Consider the following 15,544-nt stretch of genomic DNA (forward strand, 5'->3'; position numbering starts at 1 on the left):
TGAAGCAATACAGAGATTTCCTGTGCTTGGACTGAAATATGTGTTTTTCCTCAAGCCTTTAAACTTCTTGCTTCCATATTGAACGTGCAACGATCATTTGCTTGCTTATTCGCAAGAAAAAGATTAGATAAGGGCTCGATTAATTGTAAACTCACACTAGAAACGGAGGGGTGACATTATGTTGTCTGTGTAAATTCAAGACGAGTTGGAACTATGTCCGTGTGGAAAGAAATCTTAAAAAAAATCACTTACGCACAGGGCACATATCCAGAAAATATAAAAGAGGCTTAAGTATTTCTGACTTAACCCTGACAAACTTTGAGAGATATGCATGCCCTTGATTAATTTAAGAATCAACTCTGTGTTGTGGTGTCATGATAGATCTCGTTCGTGTGGTTTTGCTCTGTAGTCGGTATCTTAATTACGTAAAAACAATATTGTATTCTTTGCTGGGCTAAGGAGATGAATTTACTGTGACAGAAAGAATGGACAGAAAGAGATGCCATACTAATGAAACAACACTGACAATAACAAAGCAAAAAAACCCCACCTTTTCAACTTCACTGGCTAATGAATTTCAGGAAATAATCGGAATAGTTCCTTTTCCAACAAAAATGAGTGGTTGTGAAGATAGCCCCAATCTGGACACTTTAATGGATGCACACACACATTCTTTAATAGCTTGTTCATCAGACTAAAATAAACATAATACTACAAAGGGTTACCCGAGCTCACTTCATTTCCCTACTGCTGTTGGCTTCAGATTATGTTGACTCTATCAACAAGATTGTGGCTGTAGGTGTAAATTTATTAAGTCCCACACATCAAAATATTGCTCTATTTTGTTAGTTAGTAGGCGCTATGCTCTGGAATGGGTACAGGGAGAAACACGAAGCCAAATTTTCACTTCAAGGTCCAGACAGCCCAATTTCAACAGCATTAACCTTGGAAGAACATACTGTATGATTTTCCAGAGTGGACAAACTCAGAGGAAGAGGAGACTGCAGCCCTACCTTCATTACGCTTCCCAAATGCAAATCTGGTGACACTTCTCTTATCATAGTTTGACCAACCGACCCCCTGAGCAGATGAATAGAGAGAGTGGAGAGACTTCTTATGCTGTCTTACTAAGGCCACCATGTACTAAGGTATTGATTTTTTTTCATCGAGAAATGAATAAAGTTTCTGTAGCTAGAACTGGAGGAGTCTGGAAGGGACCAGTGATCCTCTCGTGACTCATGTTAAGCTGGATGGCCAGCTTAACATGAGCCAGCAGTGTGCCCAGGTGGCCAAGAAGGCCAACAGCATCCTGGCTTGCATCAGGAATAGCGTGGCCAGCAGAAGCAGGGAAGTGATGGTGCCTCTGTACTCGGCACTGGTGAGGCCTCACCTCGAGTGCTGTGTTCAGTTCTGGGCCCCTCTGGACAAGAGGGACATTGAAGTGCTGGAGCGTGTCCAGAGGAGAGCTACCAGGCTGGTGAGGGGTCTGGAGACCAGGGCATATGAGGAGAGGCTGAGGGAGCTGGGCATGTTTAGCTTGGAGAAGAGGAGGCTGAGGGGAGACCTCATTGCCCTCTACAACTCCCTGAAAGGAGGTTGGAGAGAGGTGGGTGTTGGCCTCTTCTCCCAGGTGAACAATGACAGGACCAGAGGAAATGGTCTGAAGTTGCGGGGGGAGGTTTAGATTAGATATTAGGAAGAATTCCTTTACTGAAAGAGTGGTCAGGCACTGGAACAGCCTGCCCAGGGAGGTGGTTGAGTCACCATCCCTAGAGGTGTTTAAGAAACGTCTAGATGTGGCACTTCAGGGCATGCTCTAGTGGCAGAGATTGTAGGTTGTTTGGTTGGACTCGACGATCTCAAAGGTCCTTTCCAATCATGAAGATTCTGTGATTCTATGACTGTGGTGGAGGCTGTGGGTATTCTCTGTACTTCTATAGGGTATTCTGAGACCCTGCAGCACTGTCAGTATTTATCACCCCTCCTGGCCTCCCTTGACTCTGTTCCCCACCTACAGAGAACCTATGCTTTAGATACATTTTTTTTTCTTTGTATGTATTCTATTAGTGTCATTTTTCCAGGTTGAATGTCATTTAGTTAATTCCTGTATTTTTCAGCCAAATAACACTTTCCAGCTGGTCTCTGTCCTCCCCTGTGTTTGAGGCATTTAATAAAAGAGAGCTCATTATGATTAGAACAACCCAAATCTGAAGTGCAACCAGGCCCAGAAGAGATCCCTTTAGTTCTTCAAAAATCTTTTCCAACTCAAGGAATATTAAGAAGTAGAAATACCAGCACCTGTAAAAGGAAATCCATTTTACACCATGATACAGCACAGAGGATACAGCCTGTTACACTAAGAACCTCTCTGGACCAAGAAATTAGCAAGTGACAACAAAGACACTGGAAGCCAATGAATATTTAGAACTCTCTTAACGAACTATTTCGTTAAGAGAACTATAACGAACGAAAATTTAGAGCTATATAATACTACAAAAGCCTCAGGTCTTTAAGCCTCTACCTCTAAGAACGACGCCTTTACTAACTGGCAGACTTTTCTATTGCAGAGTTTTTGCCCCTTTCGTGGAAGCATTTTGTTCTGACTGTGTTGGAAATGAGAGGCTGGACAGGATGGACTTTGGACCTATTTCCAGATATTAGTTCCTGTGTAACTCAACAGTATATCTCAGTTAGTACAATAATGCTTACAGTCATCCAATTTTGAACTAATTTTTCATCAATATTTGTCACCATCTCTAAGATAGTGTCCTGCTAGGTTAGTACTGTACTATCAGGGTCACACGTACTGGACAACAATTCTACTAGATTCAAGTAAAAAACTGAAGAGTGGCTACAACTTATTTACTTAGTTCCCATTTCTTACATAAAAGTCTGAGCAAAGCTCTTTATTAGTTTTCCTTCCCTGATGTTGAGAGACTTACAGGTTTACTCTTAAACCAAGAGCATAGTATAGTTCTTCCAGACATGGCTTGATGGTTTGGAAAATGATGATATACTGTCTGCCTTTAATTACATCGTCATAAAGTACTCATTAATTATAGAACAATCTGCTCTGTTTTTCCATAAACAGCACTCTGTAAAGAACATACTTCCACACTGGCTTGCTTTTGATAGCCTTTCCTCTTCTCACTGATCACTACCTTTGTAAAATGCCTTTGCTAGTCCATCTTACTCCCCTCCAAACTTTAAATGCACCATCTTTTGCTTTGACATACAAATTTCTCAGCTTGTGCTTTGATATCTGGATGTAAAGACAAGTCCCTCCATCATCCTTTCTCCTTGCCCTTCTTTCCCGAGCAAGCTATGTCCCTTCATACTCATATTCTAGTTCTGTCATTTATCTCACCTATGTCTGGAAAGTCAGATTTCCACAGTCTGTCTTCTCACAAACTGCTTTCCAACGATCAAACTGTTGCTGCTTTTGCAGGTGTAAGCATGGGCTATATCTGCACCATTATACCAAATGGAGCCAGGAACTATTTTGTGGCCCTCAGGACAACCGGAATAGAATGGCTGGTTTTCACAGAATTAAATTTTCACAGAATTAAATTTTTCCTCTACAGAATCACAGAATGGTAGGGGTTGGAAGGGACCTCTGGAGATCATCTAGTCCAACCCCCCTGCCAGAGCAGGGTCACCCAGAGCAGGTCGCACAGGAACGCATCCAGGTGGGTTTGGAATGTCTCCAGAGACGGAGACTCCACCACCTCTCTGGGCAGCCTGTGCCAGGGCTCTGCCACCCTCAGAGTAAAGAAATTCCTCCTCATGTTTAGGTGGAACTTCCTATGCTCAAGTTTGTGCCCGTCTAAGCAGTCTACCCAAACTGCTTATTGGGAAGAGCACGTGGCAGTGCTAAATCCTGAATCGTGCCTGATATCAGGAGAATGCTAGTTGGAGAAGGCTAAAACCATACCAGAAAATTCATTAATAATTAAACAGTATGGATGATCATACTCCAGTGCAACCACGTGTCTTACACTCATTTAGCTGATTTCTAGAGGTAACCTATCTTTGGCAGGTCCTACTGTAACATTTCTGTTTCCTTCGTGCAACCTGAATGCAGATTCATTCAGATATTCGATCAGATGGTTTCTGAACTTTCAAGTCTGCTTTTAACTAATGCCTGACATTTTTTTGCCTATATTTTGGTTTCCTCAAACATTCTGCGTTGCATCTGTTCCTCTGTTTCGTTTGGTTCTTACTGTGGTAAATTGTCCCTCGTTACAGTTCCGGAATTCTGGACGGTACTCTGGCATCTTTAATTAGTGTGTATGAAACCGTAGGTCTTGAAGGGATCTCCACTGGTCTTTTTGTCTTCAGAAGAATCAAAGATACTGCGCCATTTTCAGTGCATACTTATTCACCCTGTCCTTAGGCAGCACAAATGATAAATGATTATCTTCCCAAGAAATTCAGCCTAGAATTCCAGTCTTGTAATTAAATAAATCTAATCTGAATCACCTCTGTTGCAATCTGCTCCATTACACATTACCTCATCTACCATGGACATGTGGATTACATTATTCTCCTTTACTTGAAACCTCTTGCCATGTCCTTCAGTTGTCCCTTGTTTAGTCTAAAAAACTCTGATTTTTTTTTTCCTTGAAGGTCATAATTTTTTGGTGTCTTTCATGGGATTCCCCTGATTAAATGTGGCTATCCAAAGCTTAATTTTTCTCCCTTCACAGTCAGTGGAAAGAATACAATTCATCTCATCCTAAAGTGTTCACCTAGATAGATTAGACAAGTGTTACCTATCTCTCTCCACTGACTATGCCAGGATTTTAAGGGGATTAGTGGGTGAATAGATGTCTACGTTGTAGACATGTTAAGTATTTCTGTCCTAGCACAAATGTTACCCTTTTGTGAATATATTCAGCCTCTCACCTTCAAATTCTCTGTATCAAACTGCCATATATTCTCTGCCAATTGCTTTCTCTGCTTTAGACAATGCATTGTGACAACTACCTGAACAGTCTATACGTTGCCAGATTCCTTCCTCTTTAGACATCCAGCACACCCCATACTGCACTTGGATGGCTCAGAAATTTCTCAGAAGTCTCTTGAATCCGTCTGTCATGGTTTGGTGGACATCATATTCAACAGGGATTCCTGTCTTTAATATCTGGATGTAAAGACAAGTCCCTCCATCATCCTTTCTCCCTGCCCTTCTTTCCCGAGCAAGTTATGTCCCTTCATACTCATATTCTAGTTCTGTCATTTATCTCACCTATGTCTGTTAAGCCAATTAACTAATAGTTTCGGTAATTTATAAAGGCCTGCAACACTATTTTCCGTACTTTTCAAATTTACATTACACTACATGCACATCATCTAGCTCATCTGCTGTCTTCCTACCAGTATTTCTTTGATCTCTCAATGATTTGTCTACCATAATTTTAGATCCTTCACGAGTGCTCTTTTGCTCACAATGATACAGAATATATTTTTTACCTTTCCCCTTAAACTCATCATCAAGCCTTCTTTACTAAACATTTCAACGTTAATCACCTTTTCACGGTTAAGGAAGCCAAAGCTCCCATGACACTGGTCTGACTGAAAGCGCTCCGGTCTCTGTACACTCGTGCATACTTGCAAATATCCTTTTGAGGAAGCACAGTGGTTTTAATACCATGTCTTATACCCTGTGAAAAACAAGCAATCTCATTACACTGTCATTAGTCTCTCACTCTCTCTAGTTTGTTTCCATACATCTTTCTTTTCCACGTCGACACTGAAGCTTCCCAGGACAGTTCTGATGCTCTGCCTTACAAAACTATCATTTACTGTCAAATTTTTCACAGAATGCATCCGCTATTTCACCATTTGCCATTTAATTGCTATTATTGCTATTACTTTAGACTCTTGTTTGTGTTGGCTGAGGACCACAGTAGAGACTGGGGACGCATTTTGTCAGGTACGGGCAGGACTGCACATAGAAAAGCCTGAAATGATGCTTTCTTCTGTCACACAAGGGACTCCCACAGAACGTCCACAAACTCTTAGTCTCCTCCCAGAAGGCTTCCCTGACGCCTCCCTTAGTAAATCTGCCTGGCAGCAGGATAATTTCACAATAATTTGGTATTACAAAATGCTTGAGAAATATTTTAAAATGTGCAAAACGCTGGCAAGTTTTAATTCCCATTCCTGGCCTCTGTAAAGGTGAACTGGACAATACACAAGTAAATTGATAATTTGCTGGTAACTGTAGCAAAAGGGAAGAGTCCTAAATGACTGCCCGATTGGATCTTTTTTGTAACTAAGAATTAGTTGTACTGTGTGGGAGCGCTAAAGGGCCCAGTCAGGGGCTGGCTTCAGTGTGCCAGAGACTATTCAAACCATCAAGAAAAACATCATTTTTGCTCCACAGATTTTACAGTCTATTTCTAAATCCATGACTGTTCAACATCAAGTTGGAGAGATACGCGTGCAGAGTTTTGCTCACCCTTCTGAGGAACTACAGGTAGAAGAAGAAAGCAATTTGCCTTCAATAGAACAATTCTTGCTGAAGACATTTTCATGTGCAACAGAGCTCATCTGTACTTTGACACGCTATAATATGATTCTTTCAAACGTTCTCTAAATCTAAAGCAAAGTTCCTCAAATTGCCAAGTGATGAATCAACTCTAGGTTGGATTCCCACTCCAAATGGAAATGCCCTGCAAAAAGTACATTGAACTTTTGAAAATAAGTTTTCCTCAGGCGATGTACCACTATCTGGTCACATTTTTTTTCCTGGTAAGTTGCCCGCCTTATTGTAAGGTTCTTCAGAGGAGTGTAACACCGGTTTCCTTTCCAGTTTATCCTTTGCTTTTGAGGAAGCAATCTCTGTCACTCCTCAGAAAGTGTCAGAAAACAGTGGTAAGAAGTAATAATACCAAACAGCAGTGTAATTTCCTATGGGGAAAACATATTTTCTACCGGTAATTATTGCCAACAGCAATCTTGGAAATATCATATAACTTATTGTTTAAAACATCAAACAGAAGGAACTGCTTAGTATCAAGAATGACTAATGCAGGAACATGTGCCTCCACACTTGCACACACACATTAGCTAAAATGTTGTTTACAGGTTTACAAGATGTAAACATTGACTTGGGGTTCTGCTTCAGTTTACACTTGAATTTAGAATGAAAATATACTGCTTAATACATAACCATGATGGACACAAATAGGCAGAAAAAGCTGCAATTGTTACGACAGACTTCCCCAATCCGCTTGGTATTAAAGTTGCAGGAAGACGAGAACTATATGAGAAAATCAGTCAGCTGTGCTTGAGAAGGCAAAAGGAAAAAGTTATTCAATTATACTCAGGTGCTTTCCAAACAATACACGCTTTGTTGAGGAGTGCGAAAAACACTCATTTACTTTGTGTGATGAAGCACGTGCAGGTGAAGTGGGGTGTGTGATGGAAACTGCAATGTCTATGGACTTAATCCTGCCTTGAGTTACTTTGGAACAACTCTCACCATCTTCAAATGGCAGAACCGTCCCTTAGCTGGAGAAATTCACCTCTAGTTTAAGGTCTCACATACCCTTGCAGATGGCTGTGGTGATGACATTTCTTTTACGGCCCAGATTTTTGGTCATGGGAAGTGTCTGCTCTCTTATCCTGCACGAGTGGCACAGAAGGCTCTGCTGTAGGTGGTGCTCAGTGGCCAGGATGGACAGTGTCTGCAGCAATTTAGCATCTCCACACCGTGGCTCCTGCCTGAGCTCTACTGGGAAATAATATGCTGTTCGAGACAAGGGTTTATGCATGTCAGTAGCTATATGGAGGCCAGTTGAAGTACTTTTCTGAATTGGGACCTGACGCTGACTCTCCTTGAGGAACCCTGATGAAATTCAGTAACTGGACCACCCATCCTTTGAACAAGGTGAACTTCCTCTCAGGTGGAGTGGCTTTCATTGGTATGAAAGGTGACCTTTACAGCACCCTTCATTAAACATAAACCACTGTTTATAAAGCTCATTTTAAATACCCTTGACCCTTGCACCATACACTTGACCACTGCACTAACTAGTAAGCAATCTCCTGCACCAGAGTTTGCTCAAGATAAGCCAGCATTTCCTTCCCCAGACCCATGAAGACTCTGTAGGCTTTTTCTCCTTGTCAATATAGTCACATTAAAGAATTAGGCAAGGGCGACGGTGAGCGCTGGTGGACAAGAAACCGCAGCAAAGCTGACTGCAATATTGTTTTAGATGACAGTAGGAATTACATCCAGACCAGTGTCCCCTTTAGGCGCATGGAATGACAGGTATTGCATCAGTTAGCAGCTTTGAAAATGTCATTTTCCAAAAAAACCTTATTCCAAGACACAAATGCTTATAGTTTACCCATGGGTACGGATTTCGCGGGTGTTTAAGTGCTTTGCTGGGACTGCGTGATGAAAGAGTTCGACGAATCAAGCTAAATTCCCAACCAGTAAACACAAGTTGTAACAGAGCCAGGAGCTCTACTTCAGGTATTCCTTGGGGGAGTTGAGACAGACACCTCTGAGACAAAAAGCAGAAGGGAATCCTTCCCCTGAATTCAGGGGGCTTTGTATTGGGCCCAGGGCAAACAAAGTGCCAATTTGCAGCCGACTATCTGGCACTGGCTAACACAAAGCAACTGTAGCTGCTAGCACTTAACTGGCATACACTTATTTTCAACGTCCTTTCTGCTTTGTTGACGTTACCCCTTCCTTTTTCATGCCATTTGCAACACATCACTAGACTCGCTGCAAGTTCGTGAGAGTAAGTCGTATCCCTGGGGACGAAACTCCACCAGGGGTGAATAAACAATCTCCCCTTCCCCAACCGAATCCCAACTGTGCCTCACATTTCATGGAAATGATCATCAGTCCCACTATCAAAACATTCACGCCTCATGAGTAATATTTATGATGGGAGTTTTTTCGTTGGGTTTTCCCCCCCAAGAAGAAAAAGAGGAATAATTAACAGAAATAAACCCAGTGAGAAATTTCCACATGATTACTATTATTTTCACAAGGCTTTCACAGGAAAGTAAAAGCTTTTGCAAGTAATAAAAGTCCTTGTTAAACATCTTTCTTTCTTTTGGAAATGGGGTAAATTAGGAAGCAGATTGACTTTAAAAAATAAATAGGACTATAAATACATAAAAGTCATTGCCTTCCTCCAGTAATTTAATATGAGCATCCTACTCCGAAAAAAGGAAAAGTTTAGTTCAGTCACAGAAAGAATAAAGCAGATGTGAGGTTTTTCCGTCAGCTTAAGTGCTGCCTTGGTAAGGTGAGTTGTCCGACTACGTTAAACAAACATTTTAGTCAGGCATCACACAGGAAAATAAACAGTAGCAGAGGAAACATGAAAATATTAAAGACTGTTATTCTTTGGCCCCTTTTCCTGCGAAGCAGGTGATAAAATATTACTGTGTTTCCACAGGTAAGGAAACACGCTCTTAAACACTTTGCAGAAATACATCTTACGATCATCACTTAAAACGTCAGAAGTGGATAGGACTCAACTGTGACAGCGCACAGGAGCCTGCCGAGAAACTCTGCAGAAGCAGAGATTCAGCGCGCCGGGTCGCGCCGCCGGGCTCCCTAAAGCAGCCTTCTGGCCCTTGGCGGTATCGGGCAGCGGAAATTCAGACGGAGGGAAAAAAACATCGTGTAAGAGACAGCTGTAGCTGTAGAGTCACCTGATTTCAGGAAAGATGACGTCTCTTGAATCCTAATTAGTTAGATGCTAGGGAGAGGGAGGGAGATCATCTGGTGTGTCATTCTGACCCCCTTCTGCCCCACTGGGCGCCAAAGAACGCACACAGGAAGAAGAGAGGAGACCTGCTGAGCTCCAGCCTTTTTGCTCACCTGTGATACCCTACACTACACTGTCCAAGTGTAACACTATTTACTTTATGCAGATGTAGTTTATGTACCACGTCATCGCTTTCAGTTCTCCGTGAAATTGTGTCTAGCTATATATCAGTTTTGGGCCCCTCGCTACAAGAGGGACATTGAGGTGTTGGAGCGTGTCCAGAGAAGGGCTACAAAGCTAGTGAGGGGTCTGGAGGACAAACCTTATGAAGAACGACTGAGGGAGCTGGGGTTGTTTAGCCTGGAGAAGAGGAGGCTGAGGGGAGACCTTATCACCCTCTACAACTACCTGAAAGGAGGTTGTAGAGAGATGGGGGCTGACCTCTTCTCCCTGGTGACAAGTGATAGGACGAGAGGAAACCGGTTCAAGTTATGTCAGGGGAGGTTTAGATTGGATATTAGGAAACATTTTTTCACTCAAAGGGTTATTAAACATTGGAATAGGCTGCCCAGGGAGGTGGTGGATTCACCATCCCTGGAGGTGTTTAAAAAAAGGGTAGATGGGGCACTTAGGGACATGGTTTAGAAGTGGCTTTTGTCAGGGTAGGTTAAAGGTTGGACTCGATGATCTTAGAGGTCCCTTCCAACCTCAGCAATTCTATGATTCTATGATTCTGTGATTCTATCATGTCTGAAATTCTATAAGTATTTAATTATAAAAGTAGAAAAATATCCTTGAAATGATTTCTGCATTATAGCCGTAAGTTATCTAAAACTTACATTCATCTGAAGAAACAAAAGAATCACTTTTTACTGCCAGAGCTTTGACTTCAGTCAGTCTGGAAAATCAACTTGAAAATGTACTTGTCTAACTTCAAAGATCTGCACAGTTGCCCAGTGGTGAGGGGGGAGGAAAAGCTTTTATTCTCCTGCCCACTATGAAAAAGGTGGGTGTGACATTGCAAGGTGCTCCCTGAAATCCTTTGTGGTATCAGTTTCTGTCTATAATGCACTTAAAATGCAATTAAAATGCAGTGCATGCACGTCAGCCCGTCTGGCCAACGTGGTTTATGGACGCTGCTCGTGACTAACATATGCACATATATTTCTAAGGTTAAACTCATGGTTAAGCAGGTCGAGTAGATCAACTGTTGCCCTGGGATGTAGGTCTATGTACAGTTCTGCTGCCGATCATCTATGTGATGCTGGGCAATAGCTTGTCTTGAATGTCAGGTTCTCTTTAAAATGTGCTAGTACAGTGTTTGAAATAATAAAACCTAGATGAGAATATAATGCGCGACTGCCCCTCGGCCTTGCATGCCTCAGTGGAGAGTGTTAGCGCCATTCAGTATGGAAGCCTCTGCCTTCCATGCTTGATTTAGAGGTGCTCATCATATCTTCTGTTATTTTTAGTTCAATTTTGATTTCAGTGCAAGAAAATAACACCATTTTAATTTAAAAACAAAGAAAGAGAAGTAAACTAAATTTTAGCTGTGCGGTTATACAGCTTTTAAAAATACTCTTTAGGAGGCAAAGCACTCCTATTTCACCATTTCAGGTGAATTCATTTATCAACTGCTTATCTAACACTTTGAATGCTATATTTTAACTCTGAAAACTATGAGCAGAGTAGGTGGAGGGGCTATTGACTGCCATGAATACAACACCACGGACTGCCCTTATCCAGGTATTTCAGTTAGATGGGTATTTCTACAGCATTCGAGTCCCAGAAAAAGAACTCTCCAAAAATTTCTCATTTACTTGTCAGGGAATGGATGTGGAGATGTAAAATGAATTTTCAAAGAAAGCAGGAAAGAAACAGGACTAGTTTTCTAGTGGGACTCTTACCAGAAACCAGCAGCTGTAAATTCTAATGCAGCCAAAGCATGGGATATCTGCCTGTCCTGGCGGCAAGGGAAAGGCTGCACGGACAATTCAGATCACGTTGTTTTCTGCTGTCTGCAGCAAAACGAACAGCCGGTAGATACAGAGTGGGATTTATCCCCTCTAATTTTAAGTATCTAGTAGAGAGAGGTATCGGTATAGAGAATTAGTGATCTGGAGGCTGTGATTCACCTGACCTGCTTTAGATGCCAACTATTTGGACAGCATGATGTCCACAGTGGTCAGATGAAGATGACCCATAATGTCATATTTAAAATCTCTCTGATTAAGGATTGGAATAGAAGCAGATCTCAAGACACAACAACTCCCAGGGTCGGGATAATTTAAACCCAGAAATAAATTTTCCAGTTAGCTCCCTGGAGATAAAATTTTAAAATAACTTAGTCAATGTAAAAGCTTAAGTTCCATTTTCATAGCAACAGGAAGGAACAGAGAGAAGTAGCTACTGCTGGGAGACAAGCCCCAATACCTCAGTCAGGTCTCTCGCTTCCTACGCAGTCCTGTGGGCGCAAGAGTGGAGTGCCTGAAACTGCCTTAGCCCTTTTTTCTCTGTAAAATGCGGGAAATGTAAACACTCCACGTGATATCTGAATGTCTCCACACTTGGAACAAGCGAAAATTCGAATCCAACCTCTGCAGTTTAATCTCGGTTTCTTGTCTTCTTACAACATCTCTTGGACACTTAAAATAAACCGGAAATCTACTGTCTCCAGCCGGCATTTGTGTGACAGCCTAAACCCAGCCAAAACGCTCATTTTAGGTTTCTGAGTCCTCTCCTTCCCGACCTGGATTGCAGAAAGCAGATCTGCCCCTGCCGCAGATCGCCGTGCTCCCCTGCTCCCCGAACAGGTTAAACAAACAGGGAGATTCCTCCAGGGAAGTCACAGGTTCAAGATCACAAAGGACGCACCGCGTTTGGGCCAGTTGGAGGTTTTTTCTTGCTATTGTGCTTATCTGTATCTTCACTGTCATCCAGACGTTCACCCCTGACCCGCGAACCCGCCTCTCGAAAAAGCCTCGCGGTGTTTACCCATTAAGTAATGTCTGTGCTTTTGTGGAAATTTTACAGAAACAAATGGAGGAAGTTTGCCAGTCAAACGGCTGGACAATAAATCCTGTCCCATGTAGATAGAATGGTTTACTGTCACTGTAAGTCTGCTACTGGCATCTGTCACCGAAGAAATGTTTACAAATTTCAACGCGCTGGAGTGCCAAAGTGTTCCAGCACTGCCGGGCTGTACATGATTTGTAGAACAACCACCGCTGTGCTAGATAGGGGTATCCTTGTTTTGCTAGCCTGAATAAACAGAGTGACAATGTTTCAGATAACTAAGGTCATTAATGTCCAATTTTTCTGTCCATTCATCTCCTAGGCTCATGAATACCACTACCCAAATGCTAGTTTGTTCAATGTAGTGCTGTTTTCTGCCCTAAGGTATCTTTGCTAGAAGTTTAATCCAGGTAGGCAAACTGCCTTCAGACCTCTTTGCTTATTTCTAATAGGTCCTTAATTATATATACACTATGTCTTCCCATCCTTCCTTACAATCCATTTTCTTTACGGTCCCTGCCGTCTCTCCTCTTTCTGTGCTATTTCCCCTTTGGGACAAGACATTATATTATGTTACCCTTCTGCACAGCGCCATCGCAATGCCTTCTGCTGTGTGACTCGGGCTTCCAATACCGTCAACTATAAAGTCCGGACACTGGGAAGACAGGTCTGGATAAGAAGCAGGAGCAAACATAATTTGAAACAGTGGGATAGAGAGGTAACATAAGTCTTCCTTCACTGACTCTTTCAGCTAAGGGCCCGATTCTGCTGCCACTGAGTGGAGCTTTTCCCTCTCCACGTCAACGGGAGCGGCACTCGGTCTTAGAGTTCCGCTATAATTAAGTTTTCAAATCTCATTTCCTTTCAGAGGAGAGAAAACATTGTTGTGACTAAGCTTTGGATGTGGTAACAAATCCCTGGCAGGTTGGTTTGTTTTAACGGACGTATTAGTTTTAAGGAAACTTTTACCATCTTTTCTGCCCTTAATCACAGCTTTTATTACAATTACAGTAATGCAACAGATGTACATGCCAAAGGCAATATGTGTATTTTTAATGAGTTGACATGCAACCTTCCCGGAGAGGAGAAACAACTTTATTTGCTGAACATTTCTGAACCATATCTAGCAGTTTATTAAGGAACAAGGAATCAATCAGAAAAACATTCACCACAAATTCAGAGGCTTCAGTAACTGACAGATGAGCAGTCCTGTAAGACAGACTCGTTTGTCGTGCTAGATTTAGCGAATTTTTGCTGAATGGTTACATTTTCTATTGTCCGCAAACAATACAAGACAAGGTTAACGGGCAATATCTGGAAAGCCCTAAAATTATTAATCCACACATGTGGTCCTGAGTCACTGGGCTGTAAAACATCGCCAGTTTCCAAAGATGAAACCAAAGGGAAATTCTGCTCAAGAGAGATGATATCACAAGCCCAAAGGAACTAGTTGCATCAATAAGGCCTATTTATGCAAGTTTTACAAGACATTGGCTCATAGGGGGTTTCATTCTGGTACAATGAATTCAGTCAATAAACTGAGCATAGGCAGAGATCGCACCCTGTGAGTGAAAGAGCCTTCAGCCTGGTTTCTTGCCTGAATTCACCTTACAGCTTGGAGACAGATCAGACCCTGGTGCACACAGAAAACTACAAGAGGTTGACACGCACGCATCAACCGGGCTCCTTCCCCTGGGGGCTGAAGAGCTCGGAGAGTCAGGCTCCAACTGCAGCACACAAAATCCGTTCTGGTAAATTATTCCTGCCACTGCTGTGGTCTGGGCCAAAGGGCCCGCACAAACAATGGCTGGCCATGCTTTTTTGGAGGTTAATGCAGGCCAAGGACCATTTCCAATACAACCCTGGATGTGGATAACCTGTTTTGAGAGGTAAAAGTTTATCTGTGGGGACCAGAGAAGGATTCCTGGCTTGTGGAGATGTGACCTCACAGACCTTCACATACCTTTCTCCCAGACTAAATTATCAAAGGAAGAAGCCTGAAAGCCCAGTGCGTGTATAACTGCATGGTTGCTTTCTCCTCGCTCATCAGAAAACTGACATAAATTAATAGGAATTGAAGCAACAGATAATATGACCCCCATCAGAAGTTTACATTATCAACCGGGAGCCTGATTTTGTCAGGCACCGGGTGCCGCAGCGGAGTGACTGTTGTTACGCCCGGTTTGTACAACAGAAACGGGGCTTTGGCGGTAAGAACCCCCACTGGCCATCCCGCTCCCAGCCCCTCCACAGTCCCACTGCGAGCCTCCAGTACAGACCAACACATCCACAGAGAGCCGCCAAAGGCACAGGACCTTGCTGCAATCACCGTTACTCTGGCACATCTGTTTGGAAGATTAGTAGGTAACATTCAACTGATAGAAGGCAGAGCACAACTGGAAATGTAGGAATGTGTTTTTACTACTATTAACGCAATCAAAACTTCCTTCTTGCTATTATTACCGTGTTAGCACGTCAATTCTATTCCAAATTGTTTTCAACTGCTAACTTAGCAAAACACCTGGAATATAGCACAATCCACGTTCTGTTTTTCATTCTAAACTTAATTTATCCGAAATTATTCCCTTTCTTAAAGCTGTTTCTCCTGCTATAATGTGCAAAATATGCATACAATATGCACTCGAGGAACGTTAATCTTTCTTCGTATGCTCCAAAAGGCGCTGAAATTCTTCTGTGCATAAAGTAACTTCTGTGTGTCTTTGTAGGCTGAAAGCCCTTTTCTGAATTTACCAATATTCCTACTCAGATGACAAAATCCA

At 42.3% G+C, this 15,544-nt stretch overlaps 1 protein-coding gene across 1 annotated transcript in view; it reads right to left on the reverse strand.

Annotated features, from left to right (window-relative positions):
- LDAH (lipid droplet associated hydrolase) overlaps window positions 1-15,544 on the reverse strand; it is a 131,458-nt gene that overhangs the window by 27,706 nt on the left and 88,208 nt on the right. The gene's annotated exons all lie outside the window — the stretch shown is intronic.

This window comes from Chroicocephalus ridibundus, chromosome 3 (genome assembly GCF_963924245.1).
Source record: "Chroicocephalus ridibundus chromosome 3, bChrRid1.1, whole genome shotgun sequence".
Lineage (NCBI taxonomy): Eukaryota > Metazoa > Chordata > Aves > Charadriiformes > Laridae > Chroicocephalus > Chroicocephalus ridibundus.